This window comes from Protopterus annectens, chromosome 3.part0, assembly GCF_019279795.1.
Source record: "Protopterus annectens isolate FY-2018-M chromosome 3.part0, PAN1.0, whole genome shotgun sequence".
NCBI classification, from domain to species: domain Eukaryota; kingdom Metazoa; phylum Chordata; order Ceratodontiformes; family Protopteridae; genus Protopterus; species Protopterus annectens.
Window position 1 is genome coordinate 943854388 of NC_056731.1, and position 16436 is coordinate 943870823.

The following is a 16436-nucleotide window of genomic DNA, read 5'->3' on the forward strand; positions in this document are numbered from 1 at the left end:
CACCCCAGGGCTCTGTGGAAACCTGTATCCAAACCGACAATATCTTCCTGGGTATGAAAAACTGTTGCCTTCTGTTACTCCTTTTATGGCAAAGACTTACCCTACAATGTTAAGGCACATTTTACTAGAGCAGTGGCCTCGTCAGGAGCCTTCCTTAAAGGCCTGGATACGGCCATCATACTAGAGGCAGTCACATGATCCTCTATGCATACCTTTACCAGACATTATAAATTGGACAATATATCCAGAGCCAGGGCAGGATTTGCAAGGGCCATCCTCCATGGCTTCCTGGAGACTGCTGCTTCTTCCTCCACCCCTTTCTCAACTTGAGCTGTGGTACTTTCCGACAGTAAGAATACTGCAACATGAGAATAGATGGACATAGAGTAGTTGTGTAAAATCTTACCATAGCCATAGATGTCCTTCTCTTCCATGTTGCAGTATTCCCTCCCTCCTATCCCGCTTAATCACATTTACCCTCTCTGGATGGCATCTTGCTTTTTCTCCTTAGGCTGTTGTCCAACTGGGCAGTCAGTTCTGTGTATGCAGACGTCACATTTAAAGCCCATGGTTTATGTCCCTGCGTGTGACTTTTCATGCACCTAGCAGCAGCCATGCTAAAAGCTTTTGCATAGGAGCCAGACGTTCAGGTCACCAGAGGCAGAGGATGCCACAGTAAGAATGCTGCAACATGGAAGAGAATGATATCAATGGTTATGGTAAGATTTTACACAACTAATCTTTATTCTACATTTGAGGGGGTATTCAGAGCCATTCCTTATATACATAGTTTTCATTTAATTATTTCTCTATGTAGTTTTCAGCAATCACATAATAACTTGATTAGCTATTTTGCAAATTGTTTGAATTTTTAAAATTCATGATTCATAAAGGCAAGTGTGTCCAGAAAGATGGAATCTCAAAATGAACATACCATCTCTGTTTATTGTTTCGGCCTCGGGTACCAAATCTAGTAACTTGAAGTCCGTAGGACTTTTCTTTTGCCACTGTGCTTTTTAGCCGAACTAAAGCTATGTGCATAGGGTTATTGACTTTGTCAGTAGCCCAGTCCTTGTCCGGCAGAAAATAAAAAAAGCATATTTTCAAGAAGACCTACTCTTTCTTCTGATAATGGCTCATTAGAAGACTATTGTTAGCAAAGAAGGCCTGATGATCTAGAGATGAAGAAGAAGAATTCCACTGTTTTTCTTACTGAAGACTGCAGGTAGCTCATCAAATGTAATACACCTACAAAATAAGTTTTTGTTATTGAAACAGAATGCTAAGATGTTGATGGTATTAAGACATGGTGTCAGTTTTCAACCATAGTGGTGGAAAGCTTCCCTAGGCTAGCTGGTTCTAATGTGCAGTATATTACCTTAGCTTCTTTTTCTACTGAATCCCCTTTTGACTTGATGAAATCAGATAATTTGATTCCTTTGTGCCTGTGGAATTCCTGATTCAACACTAAAAGCCACTGGAAAATAAATATTTGCAGACTAACAGGAGAATCTCTCACAAGCTGGAAGCTGCCAGTGTAGTTTTGCTACTGCCCTGGTAGATTCCTCTAAAGACTTTTGTTAGCAAGAGTTCTTGGCATTCATCAAGGCCGTCAGTGACTTCACAAAAAAGATGGCTTTACGTTCACGTCCATTGCTGTCTGCTAAGCAAGCAGAAAGACTGGATCATTCATTTGACCATGTTATAGAAGCCTTATTTGAGTATTTGGGATGTCTGAAACCACAGCCCAGAGTGGCTCTCCTCTCCGATCCTCTCCATCAGTTGCTCAGTAATGAAATTCAGCTTAGAAAGCTCCTGGCAAGCCATTAGCTATGTCACACTGGATGATGCACTCCTTTATGGTTCAGCATCCTGCAGATACCTCTGCAGCAAAAGTGGCAGAATATGTCTGTTAATATCAGCATCACTTACTGAGTGACCTAATCACAGATAAGGAGTCAGATAGCTTTGATCTTTCAGGGGAGAAAGGTTTGTGATTTTAACTTTGTGCTGTCACATTTCTAATCATAATGTACATCTCATCGTATGCTGGGGATATCTCCATGAGAATTAGAGAGATCTCATTGGATATGCTGCCTGGTTCCAAGATCAAAACAAAGCAAAAACCTAGATGGCCATTCAGAAGCTTACTCTAAATCATTGTAGATGTTTGACATCATTAACACTGAAGTCAGGACTCTGTTGAGGAGGCACATGTGGCTTGCATGTCTTTGTGCTTCGTATGAGTATAGAACATTAGTTGCAGAATGCCGCTTCCACTGATTACAGCCTCTTAAAGCTCACAAGGATTAGTCTGCGCTTTCCAACATTTATTCAGATTCTAAAAGTCAACATCACTGACTAAATACTTTAGAAGGGAAAGGAGAAGCATCCTTTTAAATACCACATCCCAGTGAGAGTGTCTATTTCCCAGATACAGTAGAAGAGGTGGTGGAATCTCCAGCAGCAGCAGTGTGACTTCACTCCTCCCCCAACACACACACACACACACACACACACGACTAGTAGGTGAGCCACTTCCTGGATCAGGATCATGTTCTGGATTTTGTGTAGTAGCCATGCATCAAGAACTTTCCTCCTCCTCCTCCTTCCGTAAAACATTACTCCGAGTTAGAGTAACTCCAAGAGAGGAAGGGAATCTCTTCATTTTATTTTCTTGTTCTCAAAAAAATGAGGTACTTAAGACCAGTTCTTGAATCTCAGGAACTTGACTTGCTTTCTTTTATGGAAGGTGAAAATATTTAGTTCAAACGCTACTCCATCTTCTAATGCAGGAAGGACCGATTCTGCATGCTAGAGCTGAAAGATGCTTACCTTCATATTCTTATCCATCCAGATCATAGAAAGATCTTATTCCAGCTTTAGGGTCAAAACTTTCTTATGTCCAGCTCTGTAATGTAGCAGAATAAAGGTCTGACTGAGCTACAGATAAACTTTGATTAGAAGCAGGGGAAGCTGGAAGAGCTGGGCAGGGGAGTTAGTAGTGAGCGGCTGCTGCCAGTCTGCCCTTCCCAGGAAGAGGTAAGTAGTCTGGACCACTGCAGAGCTGACCCCAACAGGATGTGGAGGTTTCAGATGCAGCGTATAGGTCAAGGTGATGACTACCCTGCATAGTTATCAGAAGGATTAGGTATGCATATATGATGTACACATGCATTGCTCCTCTTGCTTTAATTTCTCCCAGTCTTTTGGGTTTCTACTAATACCGTGACAAGAGTGGACCACACTCCTAAGTCAGGGGATGATTAAAGTTAATGAAGTTAGTATTGTTTCAATCTTTTATGTTAGCCAAAAGTGCTCTTTACAGCACCCAAAATATGCCCAGAATTGACTCCTTCTGTAATTCATACAGAGTTACTTGGTAGCATATCTAAGTAAGACTGCAAATTAGTTATCAGATCTGTTGCTCATACTACTATTGGAACTGTCTGGGTATCTTTCTTCCTCATTGCTCTGACATCTGCCTGCAAATTCTATTATTTTATGACTGTGTCTCTGTACGTAAGACACTGTAATTAACTGGGTGTGGCAGTTTCAGTGATCAGTGCTACTTTTGTCTTTTTTCTTGGACTCCTTATCTGTTTTCTCACATTTATTTTTTGGAGTGTTGGTAATGGGTTATCCTGTGTGATATAAACTTAATTCATTGTTGTCTACAATGCTTTGTGGTTCATGTTTCCAGTGCTTCTGAACTACTTCAGTCTTGTAGTGTTTGCACAATTTCCCCGTACAATAGTCTTGTGACATTAAAGTATAAATCATGCACGAGCAGCTGGCGAAATTTGAATTTCACCAGCTGCTCGTGCATGGTTTATATTTTAGTGGCTTGTTATTCCATGTTTTTTCCAGTTCTAGTTTGACTTGAGTCTTGTGACGTTATTTTGCCTTGCAGTATACAGGCCATCTGCTATGAGTGTATCACACCCTACAGAACCTGCATTTGTCTGTTTCTCCCACATGTTCAGTGAACTGTGTAAACCAACAAGTACATAGTCCACTGTCCCGGATGCCATTATTAACCGTGACCCTGACACCTTTAATCATATACTCTCCTCTATTTACTGGTCCTTCCTCCATGATCTCTCCCTAGAAGAAGCTGTTCTAAAATTAGTATCATTTTTTTCTTAACACTGTAAACTCCCTGGCTCCCTTTAGGAAAATCAGAATTCAATCTAACTTTGCTCCCTGGACAATTCAAGACACTTGCCTCCCTCATGCACAAATATGATAACGCCTGTAAAAACTGGCAAAAACAAAACCCCCTCCAGTTTTCAGTGCTCCTAAGAACTATATGTTGTTGTGTCTTTTGGCTTATCCCGGTTAGGGGTCGCCACAGCGGAACACCGGTCCGCTAATATTTGGTAGTGGATTTTTACATTCCGAGTTACCAGCCCTGATGCACAACCTTCAACGAAGGCACGCCCATTCACGCATGCCTCCACACAGAAGACACTCTAGCTGAGAATCGAACGCAACAATGTCTTGCTGTGATGTGACAACGCTACCGCAGCACCACTACTGCGGGCTCCTGAGAACTATATAATCTAACTAAAAAAACAAGTCAACCATGACAAAAAAAGTTTTATCTCAAGCAACAAGAAAACCCCCACTCTAACCCAAAAAAATTCTGGAATACTGTCAACAAACTGTTACACCCAGGAAGCAATCTACACCAAATCCCTCCCCTAATAGGTCTACCTTGGACACTGCTTCTCTTTTGAACTCCTTCATTGACTCCATTCCGAAATTAGCTAAAAAAGACACAAGTACCTACCCCTCTATTTCTCCCCCCTTCCTCCCACACATCCCCCTTCTCCCTTAAACCTGTCTCCACTGCTTATATCAGATCACTTTTCAGCAAACTCAAAACATGGTCCCCTTCCACTGATAACTTACCACCTCTTTTTCTTAAACTGCAAGCAAAAGCTTTCACATATCCGGTCTCCATACTAATCAACAGATCAATTCAGGAGAACATAGTTCCTGATATGTGGAAGAAATTCTATGCTATTCCCCTCCACAAAGGAGGAAACTCCATGTACCCCTCTAATTTCAGACCTATTGCTATTCTGTCCCCCTTATCAATGATTCTTGAAAAATCCATCCATAAATAGCTCCTTGCACATCTGATACAGGAAAATTTCCTCACCCCTACACAACATGGCTTTCGCCCTAACCACAGCACACCTACAGCACTAATATCTTTTACACAGACTATCTCTATATCTTGAGACAACAATAAATTAGTCCCATGTCTAGTCCTTGACCTCTCTAAGGCCTTTGACACTGTCTCCCACAATCTACTTCTGTCCAAGCTATCTAGCCTTAATCTCTCCAACTCTGCTGTTGCCTGGTTCCCTAGCTACCTCTCCAGACGACTTCAGTCCAAACTGAGGCTCCCAAGGTTCCATCCATGAACCCCTACTGTTTAAAGTTTTCACTAACAACCTCTATCTCTCTTGTCCTCACTCCTCTTTAGTACAATAGGCTGATGACTGTACAATAATTTCCACGTCTGTCAATCTCCCCCACCTACTCTCCCTAACCCAATATTCTCTGCTCTTAGTTGAAAAATGGCTAACATCCAACCAATTCTTTCTCAACTCAAATAAAACCGAACTCCTTTTCCTTCCTAAATCTCTCCAACCCTTCAAATCTACCTTCACTGTCTTCTCCCTTAATAACACACTTATCAAGGTTGAACCCCAAACTGAACTACTAGGGATCATTATTGATCATCAACTTAAATTAAATCTTCACATCCAAAACTGCATCAAAAAGACTCATCAAAAACTGGGCCTACTTTATAGAAACAAAAAATTCCTCACAAATGAATCTAAACTCACATTAGCACAAGCCTCTCTACTACCCACCCTACTATATGCTGTCCCAATCCCTACAAACCTTCAAACAAATCTGTTGACTAAACTTGAACACACATATAGTAAAATTGCTAGATTTTCCACTAATCTACCCTACCGCTCACACCACTGCCTATCTCTAAAAAACCTACAGTAGCTAGAACTACATCATCAACTTTCTGCCTCAACTACACCTGACTCGCACCATCTTAAACCAACCCCACCCTGCTTTCTCAACACTCATCACCCCCTACACTCCTAACCGTACACTCTGCAGCTCAGACCAACTCCTCCTACAGACAAACCCCCAAAAAACTGGCAAACTTCTCTATAATTACTCAGTAGTCAATGCATGGAACAAACTGCCACTATTCTTAAAATCAATCTCAAACTTAAACTGTTTCAAAAAAAACTTTAAGACTATCTATTAAATGTTTGGACTTGCTCTTCCACTGACCCAACTTAATCTGCCTCTCCCCTTTCCTAACCCCTCCTTCCTAATAGTCTGTTTCACTTCATCTCTTATCCTCCTTTGTACCCTAAAATTTATTACACTAAAACTATCTTGTCCTGTTAAACTGTTGCATTTTTACTCCTTAACCTACCTTCTGCTTCATAACTGCAAGAAACTGTGCTATTAACTAGTTGCTAGATGAAACTGTATTGTTATTGTTATACTGTCTGTTTATATGTCCAATGTGACTGTGTTTTATAATGAATCTGTTAGTAATTACTGGTAAACTGTTTGTCGTACCATTATGCTTAATGTATTGTTTACGTATTACTTGTAATTGTCTTCTGGAGCTTTTCTCCTTGGGTCTCCGCTGAAAATGGGCATCTGCCCAGTTGGACTAACCCAGTCAACAAATGTCAAATAAGTAATAAATAAATTGTGGTTTCAAGTCACCTCTCCTTAACCATTCGTGGGTCAAATCCTGAGTGTCATGAGGTTATTCCAGGAGATCTCTGTACTTGCCACAACATTTATGCCTTTACCACATTTCTTTCCTTTTCATCTCCTACTCTTGTATTCTTCCCTTTGTTTTTTGGCACATTCAGTTTCTGTCTAATGTTTGTCTACTTCTGGTTTAATTTCCATTCCTGCCTGACACTGAAATGCTTCTGCAAACTAAGCAGAGAAGTCATTTTAGAATTTTTTTTTTTTTAATTTTCACTATGTTTGGATCTGGTGAGGTGAGCAAATATGTATGTAATCCCATGGCTGCAGATCTATACATGTAATAAATTCTGAAGAGGCCAATAACTCCTTCAGAATGAGGAATATGAAATCTTGTTATGACTGATTTTTATATATAATCATTTATTAAGCATGACATTTTTTACTTGTTTTCTTGTCCAACTTATCCAGTACCTTTTGGGGCCAGTCAGTCACCAGAAAACTGTAAGTTAGAACTGCAAGAGTAAATTAGGTTTATAGCGTGAACTTTATTCCTAAATGTCAAGGCAGTTTTTAGTTTATTAATTGTAATCTTTTGAAGTATTCCTTACTGAGTTTATTCTCATTTGTTTATGTTTATTGATTTTTTAGCAGTTCTCAAATATTTATACACTCTCTCCTGCTTAAGTTTCTTTATATCACTTTCCCATCCCAGATTGATATTTTCTTGGTGTTGCAGCTTTTCTACTTTAAACATTCAAGATCAAATGATATTCTTACATCATTTGAGAAAGTTTTAACCACTTGCAGTTCTGCTTTCAACTCCTAATCTGATAAACTGTACAGTTTTACATCATCCACAAAAAAGCAGAGGAGAAGACTTTAAACAAGGTTGTTTTCTGGGACCCAGATTGTAACAATGGCTAAATCTGTTAAGCAAACAGCATAATGGGTTAAAGCCGAGACAAAGCAACAGCGGTGATAGAGAATCAGTCTAGAATAGCCCAATTTACATTTTTACCATGGGATAATAATTTGCCTCCTTTCATGGCTTAACTGCAAAGTGGTTTGCCACTGTTTCATTGTCACTGTAATGTAATTGATAAGTGTAGGGTGTATCTTATATATCTCTAAGCTTTCCTTTATCAGCGAATGTGGAATGCTTTCAAATGCTTTTTGTAATATATCCATGCATACTTGGATTCTGCCCAGTTTTACAATTCTGTGTAATGGTTTTATTTAGCAACAAGTAATGTTTTTGTTCCATATGATTTTTTTTACCCTTTTGTTCCATTGCTGTAATTGAGTTTTTTTTTCCCTAAATGATCATAAACTCTGTATCAATTCCAGTATATAGTTTGTATATCACTGGAAGGCGAGTTATTGGCTTTTAGTATTTAGGACCGCTTACAGGTTAACTCCTAAGGAGAAGTATCGTTTTTCCTGCTGTTAACCAGGTTGGTGTCTGTTTGGATGTGTTTATAAATAATTCTAACTCAGGGCTACTTAGTTGTGTAAAGATGCTAATACTTTTAGCCAAAGTTAGGTACTGCATCTGGCCCTGGGGTTTTCCACTTAGGAGGTTTCTTATTTTTTTTTTCAATTTCTCTGACGGTTACTTTATCCCATTTCATATCCGGTACATTTGAACTCCTTACTGTTATTTATTTATTTTTTTTTCATTTTTCTATCCATTCAGTCAACATCTTTGTTATGTTCTACAGGGTCTTCATAAGTATTTCTCCAAAATGTCTATTTCTTCTTTTTCATTTCTTCAGGATAGCAGTGCTTATGGAGTGACATGCCACTGTGGGGAGAGGATAGCATGAACACATAAGAGACATCAGGAACAAAAGAACCAATAATGCTTTGTATATGCACAGTCTGAGTTGCCCTAATTTTAAGAGATTTCTGTTTTTTGTAATATACAGAATTCCATTTAATGACAGGGGAGGTGATTTAAAAGTTTTACTTGAGATGAGGGAGTGCATCTGGCAGTTGAGGCTGGATGCAGCTAGACCTCCAGGCATTAATGATCACATCTCAGTCTCTAGTATTTTAAAGTATAAATCTACATTTGTTTAAAGAATGTTAATTATTATTACTATATTTATTTATTATTTGTATTTATTACTTTTATATAAATATGTTTATATATAGATTTTTTAAAATGTCTGTGTTTTAAGTTGAATAACATTTTTTCTAGTTATAAGTTAACTCTGCTTTTCAATAAGCATAGGAGTGATGTTTTACTGTGACTTTAATTTACAAATTGTTTTTTGGTAGGGGCGGATTGCCTAGAGGGGTGTGTTTGCAATTAATAGCTTTAAATGCAACAAAGTTGAAAGGGTTTTTTTACTCTGATGATGCCTGACTATGTATGTGGGTGAAAGCGCTAAGTTATCTGTTCATATGTATAGTATTACTACGTGTTTCTTTGCTCGTTTGCTCTATTAAAGTTTGCAGTGTCTGAGGAGCTGAGCCAGTTTATTATTTACAAGACTTTAAACAAGGTTGTTTTCTGGGACCCATATTGTAACAATGGCTAAATTTGTTAAGCAAACAGCATAATGGGTTAAAGCCGAGACAAAGCAGCAGCAGTGATAGAGGATCAGTCTAGAGTAGCACAATTAAAATTTTTACCCTGGGATAATAATTTGCATCCTTTCATGGCTTAACTGCAAAGTGGTTTGCCACTGTTTCATTGTCACTGTAATGTAATTGATAAGTGTAGGGTGTATCTTATATATCTGTAAGCTTTCCTTTATCAGTGAATGTGGAATGCTTTCAAATGCTTTTTGTAATATATCCATGCATACTTGGATTCTTCCCAGTTTTACAATTCTGTGTAATGGTTTTATTTAGCAACAAGTAATGTTTTTGTTCCATATGATTTTTTGTTACCCTTTTGTTCCATTGCTATAATTGAGTTTTTTTTTCCCTAAATGATCATAAACTCTGTATCAATTCCAGTATATAGTTTGTATATCACTGGAAGGCGAGTTATTGGCTTTTAGTATTTAGGACCGCTTACAGGTTCACTCCTAAGGAGAAGTATAATTTTTCCTGCTGTTAACCAGGTTGGTGTCTGTTTGGATGTGTTTATAAATAATTCTAACTCAGGGCTACTTAGTTGTGTAAAGATGCTAATACTTTTAGCCAAAGTTAGGTACTGCATCTGGCCCTGGGGTTTTCCAGTTAGGAGGTTTCTTATTTTTTTTCAATTTCTCTGATGGTTACTTTATCCCATTTCATATCTGGTACATTTGAACTCCTTACTGTTATTTATTTTTTTTTTTTTTAATTTTTCTATCCATTCAAGTCAACATCTTTGTTATGTTCTACAGGGTCTTCATAAGTATTTCTCCAAAATGTCTATTTTTTCTTTTTCATTTCTTCAGGATAGCAGTGCTTATGGAGTGACATGCCACTGTGGGGAGAGGATAGCATGAAGGGTTAGAGCTTAGCCTTATGTATAATAGCCTACTCTGTATTCAGTTCTTTCTTCCAAGTGGACCAGATGTGTATGTGGGCTGTCACCCAGACTGGAACAAATGGGTATGCGGGCTGGACTGAACAAATGGGTTTGTGGGCTGTCACCCAGACTGGAACAAATGGCTACATGGGCTGTCACCCAGTCACCCAGACTGAAGCAAATGGGTACATGGGCTGACACCCAGACTGGAACAAATGGATATGTGGGCTGTCACCTAGACTGCAACAAATGAGCTGTAGGGCTTTTGCCTTGGTTGGAGAATGAGTAGGCTGCCTGACTTCCCAAAGAAGAATGAATGGTTTCATTGGATGCTGATGAAGGGGCTTGAGATTTTCAACATGGGAAGTAACAAAAAATATATCTTGCTTTGATATGTCTTCTTCAGTGGGCCACCATTGAGAAGCTTTTCCTGATGGGTCTGTTCTCAGCACTTTCACTCTGTAGTTTTACACTCGTAGGTGTATGCATATCTTACTGGTGTTTTCCATGGAGTCACACATGGGGTGCAGGGTGCATCTAGCCCCATTTTCCCAGTCTTTTTTGTTGGTTTTCACACAGTTCAGATCTTCATCCTAGCATGTCTTAACCCCCCCCCCATGTGCTCTTAAAGTGACCAGATCACCAGCTAGAACCTACACTGACATTTTAGTGCATTATTGTCTGGGAAAGGTGCTAAGCATTAGGAAGTGCCTGAAATGACAGTATTTCAGTATGACTACACCAAAGAAACTAGACATGTTTGTCATACTGATCACTGCTACAGTAGTCTTATCTGTATGGGTTATATCCTGCCAAGGATATAACAGCCATCCAGCTTCCAAAGTTTCAGGGTATCTTCCACATGCTCAAGCCATTAGGCAGTTTGAGCTGAGCTGACTAAAAACATAGGTTTGAGGGCTAGGCCCTTCAGAGTTTTCCTGCCGTTGGAGAGTGCCCCTCTTTGGGCTTTTGAGAATAAAAACTATATGTTTTATTGTACTTTCCTGCTTAGGAAAGTTATTTTTAAGATACAGGTTTGTGTTTTAATGGACTATCACGAGACTTAACTGTACATTTAAACTGGAGCACACTTTTCCTGTCAGTTTAAAAAGTTGTTTAAAGTAATTGAAAATCATTTTTTCCCGTGGAGAAATTGTGTTTATTTTACTTTTGCGGATTACAAAAGTTTATTTAAGTGCTTTTGCTGTGTTTTTGAGAGAAAAAAACTTGAAATGTTTACCAGCTTATGCTGCTTGTTTTCCACAGAGATAAGGCACCACTTTCAGGTTGACATTAGAACAAGCTACCAATGCTATGGTCAGTCCTTCTTCCAGCCCAAAAAAGAAAGTTAATCAAACAGCATTTGCTACCACAGCAGGCTAGCAATTTACCTCAGCCATAGATGGGTACTTTGCTGTAGCCAAAGCTGGTTCCTCAAATCACCCATCTTTTACCCAGGATATCTCTGACATAGCACCTACAAGCCACTATGGACCAGGGGTTAGCTATATCCTCTGCAGCTGTTGGTGTCCCCTCAGTGTCATGGGAGATAAACTGTTGTCAGTCCTGGGAAGGCTTCCCTGTTTAGTCCAAATGTTATGCCCATCCCTGGGGCAGCTGCTGCTGCTGCCATTAACAACTCTTTTAGCTTCATTTTTCCTGTCAAAAAATGACAGAAAAATAAACATGCATCTATTCCCCCTCTAATTTCTCTAGACAGGAGTAGTTTAGTAGATCTGGTTCAAGGTTTAATTCAGACTATTGATCCTTCTTATAAGGTGGTTTCTAGTAAAGGAAAGAGGGGTGTCTCTTTTCCTGAAGAGGTTCAAGCTTTTGAATCTGGGCAGGAAGATGAAGGGACACCTGCATGTTTTTCTCCTCAGATTTTTTATTCAAACTCAGATGTGAGCACAATATCAGATTCTCCCTGTAGGGTTTCCCTTTCTCTAAAAAGATTTCCAGACTGTCACAGTGTTTTCATTGGGAGAATACTGAGGTCTGTCTGTCCCTCAGCAATTATATGAGCAGTTACAAATGGAATTTCCAGAACCTTCACCCATTCTTTTTTTATGTCACTGCCTGCAATTTTCCTCACAGTCGCCCTGGTGTCCATAAGATAGGAGATAGATTGTATAAAGTTCCTTAGTCTTTTAATTTTTTATACACTCATCCCAAACATGACCCAACAGCTGTAGCTTTAGTTAATCCTGCTGCTGCTAAACATTTAGTTAATTCCAATCCTACACTTTCTGATAAGGCTGGGGAAATAATTTATAAGTGTAGGAAAAATGTATGCTTCTGCAACTTTGATTAACATATGAGTCTGACTATTCAAAATTCTGAAAAAGTTTATTTTAATTGTGAAAGTATGGAGTTTGTATCACTTCATCGAGGATGCACAACATCGAATGGAAGTTAATCAGAAATGCTGTTCATCAAACCCGTCACCCCCCCCCCCCAGCTACTTATGTATACCAACTCCAAGATCGCACTACAGTAGGGAAAGGGCAAATTTCCTGATCCCCCACTATAATACAGTCTCAATCAGAATGGTTTGTCAAATGGCATGTTCAATAAAATGCCATCTGAAATGCCATTGGATAATGTGAATTTTCGATGAAGTAATAGGGACCCGGAAGTATGAGGAATGTTTTTGTTTGCAGATTTTTCTTGTGAGGAAAATCTGCTTTAACTGGTTCAATTTCTACCATTTTACAGGTCACAACTCATTGTTTAAAGTGAGTGCATGACTCTGTTAATACTTCTTGCAGGGCTATGGTCACTGGCAATGTTTTGAGGAGGTTTGCCTGGTGGAATCCTCAGATCCTCCCAAAAGATGTGAAAATTAAGTTTTAAATTCTCCTCTGGAAAGTGATTTAGTTTTTGGTCTCTGTACTGCAAAGGTGATCAAAGTGTGATGAGAGGGGAAAGCTGATAAAGGGAATCTCTGAGATTTTTCAGCCCTTATTTTCCGAATTTTCTAAGGGATTCTCTAACCCCTTATCCAATTTTGGCAAGAAACAAAAACAGCCTCACCAAAATGCTGGTAAACATACATTTAAGAAGAAAGGACGGTGGGGGGTGGGGCACAAAAAGAATACAGGAACCCACCAAAACCAAAGACAGTCCAACAAGTCAGAATGACTGTTTAAGGGAGCTTATCTCCGTACTCCTTGGCATGGTACCTTTTCCCTTCCAAAAGTTCTGAATCTCCACTTCTGTCTTTGGCAACAGATAGTTTCAGACAAATGGGTACTGAATATCATTCATCAAGGTTACAGATGGCAGAGGGAGAAAATTCCTCCTTTCCAGGAGGTGCAGTGCAGACCAGACTCTTCTATTTCTTATTCAAGGATGTTTTTGGTGCCAAAGAAAGAAAATGCTTGGAAAACAATTCTGAATCTTTCTTTCCTAAATCAATTTGTAATAGTGCCTAAGTTCAAAATACTATCACTTCACAATCTTGACTTCTTCCTCAATTAAGTTTCCTAGTAACACTAAATGTCATGACTGACATCACCATCATGGTATTCTAAATAAATGGGTTGTCACTGCTGATGTTCGGTTGGGATAGCAAAGCTTATCCTTCCGTGGGTTTTACATCCAGTGTGAGACCTTATGTCACAAGGTAGAGGTACAAACGTGGATATACAAGCATAGATCCCCAAACTATTTCACCAACAGCTTGAATACAGGTGACATATCTATCAGACTGGTCTTCATTTGGTTGTTGGTATCATAACTTCCTAAAAAAAGGTAGGTGCCCCATTGGGGAACCTTCCTTTACTTACCTAAACTCTTTTGCCATATCTGTTTTAGATGTCACCTAGGAGGGATAAGTGTGAGTGCTGCAGGTAATTCCCCTACAAAGATACCCATACCCAGAGCAACCACTAAAATTGTAAAAAAAAAAAAAAAAAAAAAAGGCACTTGGAGGCACCAGATGAAAGGAGATACCACTTGCGAAGTTATAAAGTTGTAAAACAATCCTTTATTAACACTTAACTAAATCACTGTGTTTTCATCCTGTAAACACCAGGACTTCATCAGATATAATGCCATTACAAATTCTGTTCTTAAATACCTTAATCCCATCACCAAAACAATTAATCTTAAAATTAATTCTTAAGCTACCCAAGTTCCCAGTGTGGAGATAAAGGATGCAAATTGTCATAAAAATACTAAGTGAATTATAAAACATCTGTGGTTGAAATAATAAAATCTATAAAAAAACAATAAAGAAATCATTTGAAAAGCCTGTAAAATATGTATAAATGTCATTAAATAGGGAGTATGTTCTAAAGTCTATTATTTTCATGGATGGTGGTGTCATCTAGTGGTCTGATATATAAGTAAATTAAGTAAACTATTAAAAAAATGAGTGCAAAAGTGCTGAACAAGTTTTCTGAAGAATATGTACTCTGTCTCAAAGGGTTAATACCATACATATTAAAATACATAAAGTGTAAGGGAGTGAATATAAGTCACCTAAGCACATAAGAATATTGCCCTAGAGTCTAGCAGCTCTTAATTTTAAAATGGGTGGCATGGATATATTTTCATTTAAGCCCAGTGGTCTTTTGGCTTCTAACACCATCTGGCAATAGACCTCTCTATACTCTGTTCTGGTTTCCCATGGTCCCCCTCTTGGGTCTTGACATATTTCTTCTAGGTCAAAAATAAATAAATAAAGCCAGCCTGTTTGCATTCTAAAGTGTGTTTATATAGTGCATTCTTTGTATCTTTCTTCTATACAAGTCAAGATGTGCTATACTGATAGACTCCTACCCAAGAAGACTGAATGGTGTAATTAAATCAAAAGGTGCTTCAACAAAGTATTAGTTTAAGGGTGTGCACACTTATGCAGCCAGCTTATTGTACATTTTTTATTTTTTTATATTTTTTCCCCTAAAAGATTTGTTTGTTTTTCAATTGAGTTGTACAGGTTATAGGTCACATTAAAGGTGGGGAAAAGTTTTGAAATGATTTATTGTAGTCTCATTTTTTTATTTCACAAAAACCTGGCATTTTTGCAGGGTGTGTACACTTTTTATATCCACTTTAGGCATTTGTATACTCTCTTTTTAAGTTTGTATTTAGTTTTTTCTACCATAAAAAGCATCACAGCCCTTGCACTCTACTAAATGTACTAACCCTACATTGTTACAATTTGAGTAGGTGGTTGCTTCTATCCCCCTGTCCCTTGCCTTTACATAAATAAATTCCTTGTTTGATATGTATGGACACTGTCCACATGCTCCACACTTAAAGGTATCTGGTATTTTCTGCCGTATTCTCATCTTTGGATTGTGTTCTAACATTTCCTTAATGTTTTTGCCTTATTTTTTTTTCAGAGCAAATCTAAGAGGTTCCCTAAAAATACGTTCTAAATCTGAGAAGCTAGCAAACTTCCTCCAGTTATTGCAAATCAGTTTTTGGATATTTATAGTATCACTGTTAAAGTAAATGGTATATGCTCCTTTGTAGCTCACGTCATTGTTTACCGCATGTTTCTCCAAAGTCTTGTTCTTATTCTCATTTTCTTCAACCCCTAAAATACATTTATATTTACCCCGTCCTTTCATTCATCACTTCTGTTACCACCTCATCCATTATATTCCCAGGGTATTTTCTCTCCTCAAACATATTATACAGGATTTTACTTTTGTTTAAATAATCATCTTTCTGTTAAGTCATCCTAGATGCCCTAATGTATTGTCCCTTAACAATGCTCCTTTTTTGCTTGTAAGGGTGGGCACTAGTGAAGTCTAAATCAGAGTTGGAGAATGTGTCTTTGCTGTGAATCTTGGATTTAAAACCCTGAACTTCATCCAACTTGTGTATAGCTACATTTAAATAATCCATCCTGTCCCTATTAATATTATAGGTAAATTTAAGGAAATCTGTGGTCTGGTTAATGAAATTAAGAAATTCGTACGCAATGTCTTCAGATCCTACCCAGAAAATACAAATGTTGTCCAGGTATCTCTTGCAGTAATTCCAACATTTGGCATAAATGGACTTGAATAAAAACTTCTGTTCCCAAATGGACAGCACTATATTTGTGTAGGTTGGGGCACAACAGACCCCCATTGCTACTCTGCTTTCCTGTTAACTCCTCTTCAAAATATAAAAAACTTTGTTAAGCATTAATAAAGGATTTTTTTTTATAACTTTATAA

General features: G+C 38.3%; 1 protein-coding gene across 1 annotated transcript in view; it reads left to right on the forward strand.

The window, feature by feature from the left end:
* The window catches only part of KDM1B (lysine demethylase 1B), a 1151880-nt gene that overhangs the window by 1063255 nt on the left and 72189 nt on the right, over nucleotides 1–16436 (forward strand). The window lies entirely within an intron of this gene.